Here is a 6,000-nt window from a genome sequence, read left to right as displayed (position 1 = left end):
GGCCTCTGGGCGCTATTGGACCTTCTCCCGTAGGTTGGCCGACGGGGACAGTGTTTGGCGGTTGACGCGGGGCTCCCTCTTGGTCCGGCCGGACCTCTATAGGAGAAGTAAGAGGGGGTATCACCGGTGTATCACTTGGCTTTTCTTCACCTTCCGTAGGCCTCTCCACGGGAGTCTCATCTGGGGGCGCATCCCCTTCCTGGTTAGGTTGTTCGGTGGGGGTCTCTCCGGGTGGCTCAACCGAGTCATCCCTTCTCGGTGGAATTTCTTGCTGCTCGGGAAGTTCCTCGGTTTGCTCTCCCGATTCGCCCAGATAGGTGCCCCCTTCGCCGGTAGGTGACGGCTGCTGTTGGGCATCCTCCACCGGATAGGATATGACACTTTGAAGGGTAGCTATCTGTATCGCCATCTCTTCAGGGGATAATCTTTCCCCTGCTCCCATTGCCGAAATTAAATGGATGGCACGAGCTAAACTTTCTTCCATATCCATCAGTTTAGCTTCTAACTGTTGCATACGACTCGCCCCCGGTTGTTCGCTCGTGGAAGCTTCATTCGTTGCACTCACCGGGGACAAGGGGCCCCAAGGAGGAGGGTCCCCTTGGACGACTCTCGATCTCGCGGCTAGGATTCCCTTGGCCATGCCCGTCACGGCCGAGATGCTGGTATCCACCGCATAGGTGCGACCTTGTATCTGCTCCCAACTTTGTTCAGGGACTTCCGTTGGCTCTTTCCACGGAGCAAGTTCGGAGTAATCCCAACTCAGGGCGCCGCGGCGAGACGTGTCCTCTTCCGTCTGCTCGAGCGTCCTGTTCCAATAGTTCCATGATTGGCTGCTGTCTAGCTCCAGGACGGTTCCTAGGCTTCGGCGCCTTTCCATAGAAACTCGAGGATGGAGCCCACCTACACGACGCTCTCTAGTTTCTCTGGGTCTGGCACCCCACTCCGACGGGGTGGGTACCGAAATCAAGGGGAGAGCGGTCGCTTTCGGCCTTGCCCCGAGGTCGGCTTCGGTCTCGGCCCGAGCACTGAGGTCGATGAGAGGCGGGGTGGAAGTGGAGACTTCGGTTCCATTCCCGGCTGCTCTCAGCTCCTGGGAGTCTTGGGCTTGTACGGGTTGTTTGTCGGGAGACACATACGGCTCGAACAAAGGATCCCTGTCCGGGACAACCTTGGGTTCCGCTGGGCCCGACTCAGACATGATTGGTAACAAAATGTCAGACTGTGGCTAGATAAGGTACTCTCTGCAAGATTCCCTCTAGAAGCAAGAATAAGTCCAATGTCTAGCAAAGGAAGTTTTATTGCAGAAAAGGTCCATTATAGTCCACTGTCCTGAATAGGAGACTCAGGATGGTACATGATCATTGTTACCAATGAAGAGCAAGCATAGGATACAGAGTAACAATACCCATCTGGAACAGCCTCCCCCCACAGTTCTCAAAACAACATCTTTCAGTCCTGGGAAGCTGCTCTCCTTCAAGGCCAATGCTTGGTGGAACGGGGTTAGACACAACAATCTCCTCTGGTGGGAATGCTGCCTGGGAACTGGTGCACCTGGGGAGAAAGCACTTAAACACTAGAAGCATTAGAAAATGGAGTCAGTACAGTTTAGAGACATACTGGACCTGACACTGATATTATAGGGTTTTTATTTATTTATTTAATTCAATTTCTATTCTGCTCTCCCCACAAGCGGGCTCAGAGCAGATCACAGTATTTAAAATGTACAATAAACAGAATAAATTTTTGCAACAATATCAACAACAACATAATTTCTAAAAACAGTCATGCACATATTGTGTAAAGGTTACTGAAAAAAATGCACGTAAGCATTTTGAAGTTCTATATAAACATAGTATTTAAAATTCACACCTATTGTACATGGCCCTTTTTGAGGAGTTAAAGTGCTTCGTTAAACACTTATTACAGTCACTCACTAGATATCTTCCTACCATGTGCCCCAGGGCTGTGCTGAGCGCTAGGAAGAGCATCTGCTGAGTCAGCACATCTCCATCGCGGAGAAAACATGTCAGAACGTCCTTAAGCGATAGATGGAGCATGTGACAGATGATTCACAAATAGAACTGCCTTTCATTAGAAAAAAAATTCTTCTGTCTTCTCCCTCACACAATATTTTTGCTGCTTGTTCATTATTGGATATTTTGTTGGCTAAACCAGGTATTTTGAGCTGAGGAGGGTTACATTTTCTCCCTGTTAACTCAGTACCCTGATTCTTTTAGCTCTATTCCTTGATGAATCTGTCATGTACACTGGAAAAATGGAGGTTTGAAGAAGATGTGATTTAACATGGATAAGTGCCAGGTTCTCCACCTGGGTAATAAAATCGACCTCATCGGCTGTTGTCACACAGCCATAAATTTAGCGACAAACTAGCACCATCTCCCGCTGAATGCTCACCTTATTTTGGTTCTGTTGCGATTTTGCCATTCTCCCTAAATCACGCTTTGTGACTCTTTATGTCATCCTCATCTGCTTCCATGTGAATGCCCTGGATCGACTGTGAACGCTTTGCAATGCCAAAGCGCTCACTTTCCCGATCATCTGTCCCACCTAACGCTGATTCTCCCACCCCACAGCGTGACCTGCAATTAAGCCTCAAAGTAATTTTTTTAAAGGTAAGCCTTATAGCCCTATTGCGATATTCTGCCATGCAAGAACAACTGAAGGAGTTTACACCGATTGAGTACACTGACATTTCCTCTAAAATCTTAGTGCCAAGTAGCCGTGGATTCTCTGCTTCGCTGCCCATCTTGCCCCCCCCCTTTATCTCTCTCTCTCTCTCTCTCAGTGTTGGCCCAGCACAACATTGGTATAACAGAAGTGTGATATAGCGCAAATATGCGAAAAAAATTTTTTAAAGGGGGCATGGGATTTTTTGGCCCCGTTTCCGGAGGCACTCTGACTGCCCGTCAAATTGCGCTTTTCCCTGTTAATGGGACCAACTAGAAGTGGAAGCAGTCATCAAAAGATGGGAGAATCCATTCTGATAACAATAACAAACGATTTCTAGCGCAAAACTGACAAAATAAGGGGCCGTGTGATGATGGCCATCATCTTGGTCAGGCAGTCTGTAACAGACCCAAACCACAATACTGATCATCCTCCCCTCCCTTGTCTTCACCCAGACACTTTCCACTGGGTTGTCACTCTTCTTCTCCAGTATTTCCTGACAATCAAACCCTTTCCTCACATACAGCACCAATCTACCTTTTCTACGACACTTCCTGTTCTTCTTGAATAACTCATACCCATCCACAACTATATTCCAGTAAATGGGAATCATCCCACCAAGTGTCTGTAATGCCTATTAAGTTATATCTTTCCGTCTGCTTTAGTAGATCAAGTTCCTCCTTATTGCCCAAGCTTTGGGCATTGGTATATAAGCGCTGGAAGCCTTGCAATATCCCCCCTCTTTGACCTGGCCTTCCCAGCTAGGCCTATTTGCCAGTTGTCTCCATTCCTCTGCATTGTCAGGTCCCTTCAAACACATTCTTCTCTGTCCTTGACAGATGGACTCCATCGCGTGCAAGCAGGCCATCTTCAAGGAAACGTAGGCCGTGGTCCCAGAATTCAAATTGTTCCTGCTGGCACCTTGAATGCAGCCAGTGGTTCACTTCCAGAATCTTCTGTTCCTGTTGCATTCCTCTTCCTCCGACTGGCAGGATTGAAGAAAACACCGCACTGTGCCCCCATTCCCTTCAGTGGCCTCCCAAGGACTTCATAGTCAGCCCTAATATGTTCAGGGGTATTCACAGCTATGTCATTTGTTCTGGATTTACAACTGATCTCCACATGATGGTGATCCATCCCCCTGGAGAAAATGGTTGCTTTGGCAGGTGGACTCTATGGCATTATACCCTGCTGAACTCCAGCCCCTCCCACAAACCTGCCCTCCCCAGGCTCCACCCCCCAAATCTCCAGGTATTTCCCAACCCAGAGCTGGCAACCCTGTGTGACAGAGTGTTTAAAGCATTTCATGTATATCATATGGTTGCAAACCCAACAACAACCTTGGGTTGTAAGGTAGATCAATACCAGGGCTTTTTTTCAGCTGGAATGCAGTGGAACGCAGTTCCGGAACCTTTTGAAAATGGTCACATGGCTGGTGGCCCCGCCCCCTGATCTCCAGACATAGGGGAGTTTAGATTGCCCTCCGCGCTGCCAAATGGCGTGGAGGGCAATCTAAACTCCCCTCTGTCTGGAGATCAGGGGGCGGGGCCACCAGCCATGTGACCATTTTCTCCGAGGGCAACCCACTGAGTCCCACCACCTCTTTTCCCAGAAAAAAAGCCCTGATCAATACCATCTCCATTTAGGAGAAGTTTTGGGAGGCTGACCATGATAGGCTTGCTTAAAACCTGCTAGTGAGTTCAGAGCAAAGGTAGGTTTTTTTAAAAACATTCAATTTATATACTGCCCTTCAGGACAACACCCACTCAGAGCAGTTTACAAAGTATGTTATTATTATCCCCACAACAATCACCCTGTGAGGTGGGTGGGGCCGAGAGAGCTCCGGAGAGCTGTGACTGATCCAAGGTCACCCAGCTGGCTTCAAGTGAAGGAGTGGGGAATCAAATCCGGTTCTCCAGATTAGAGTCCTGCTGCTCTTAATCACTACACCCAACTGGCTCTTCAGTTCAGTCTCTTAGCTGCTGTGCTACAGCAGATCTCAGATAGCTCTTGTTGTTCTGTAGTGAGTCAGTTCCAAAGCTGTTGTCTAATCAGCAGCAGCAGATCAGTCTGCTGTCTCCAGTCTTCTCTCTTCCCCTGCCCAAAAGCCATATCTGTGATTGATTTACCTTTGCTGTGTTAAGCTGCAGGGGTGCAGCAGCAGCTGCCCTGCTGCTGTCACTAAGCCTCCAAAGAGCCTGTTATTGTTTGTCAGCTTGAGAACATGTGTAATTATTACAAATTGATAGGAAAGCACTGCATTATGCAGTACTATTTTAAGCACTGACAGCATATTATTTATTTGATTTCTTAAAAAATCTCACCCTTCCACTAAATGATCACAGAGCCGTGTGCCTAGCCCTCCCTTTTATCCTTCCAACAATCCTGTGAGACAGATAAGACTTAGAAAGAGTGAATGCCCCAAAGTCACCTAGTGAGCAGAGATTTGAATCTAGGGTTCCTGAATACATGAAGCTGCCTTTTACTGAGCCAGGCTATTGATCTCTCAAAGCCAGCACTGTCATCTCTTCCTGGCAGTGGTTCTCCGGGGTCTCAGGCAGAGACGGTCTTTCACAGCTTCTGCTTACTGATCCTTTTAACTGGAGAGGCCAGGAATTGAACTCAAGAACTTCTATATGCAAAGCTGATAGTGTACCTTGGAGCCACAGCCCCATTCTGCCACTGGAACCATTCTGCCACTGTGATATATTACATGACCTTTGATGCACATTTTTAATTCATGCCCAGGCTAACCTCGCTACCTGTTCCTCATTTAAAGGAATGACTTCTTATTTAGTATTGCTAAAGGAACAGAGATATACCATACTTGCAAAAGGCAACTTTTAAAAAATACATGACGGTATATTCATGTTTTGACGCACCAACATTTTCTTAGGGTTTTGCAACATATTCCTAATTTTGGAGCCCTGCAGGTGGCAACCCTAGCCCAGTCTTGCCAGTCTCCCACCCAGCCTTAGCACACTATTGGAGACTTTCTTTCATCTGCGAGAAGAATGACGTTTGTCGCCGAGAGCCAAGTGAAGTCCTGTTGTTTCTCTTTACCTGGCACTGGAGATGAAGGTGGAGCTGGCATCACAGTAATTGCCAAAGCAACCAGCACCCATGGAAACCTTGCCAAGCACTGGGAGTGCTTTAAATGAGAGACCGGGCGTTGCTCGAGTGACGCTTGGCCCTCTAGGTTTCTTTCCCGCTGCTGAATAATCTGCTCTGTTAATCTGATATCCTGATTAGCCAGAAGTCCTTGGGGCCTCTTTTGTGTTCTGCCCTGCCATTTATGTAAACAGAGCTGCT

The sequence above is a fragment of the Eublepharis macularius genome, chromosome 1, assembly GCF_028583425.1.
Source record: "Eublepharis macularius isolate TG4126 chromosome 1, MPM_Emac_v1.0, whole genome shotgun sequence".
Classification (NCBI taxonomy): Eukaryota; Metazoa; Chordata; class Lepidosauria; order Squamata; family Eublepharidae; genus Eublepharis; species Eublepharis macularius.
The sequence above is the reverse complement of the archived record's forward strand: the minus strand, read 5'-3'. Positions refer to the sequence as shown.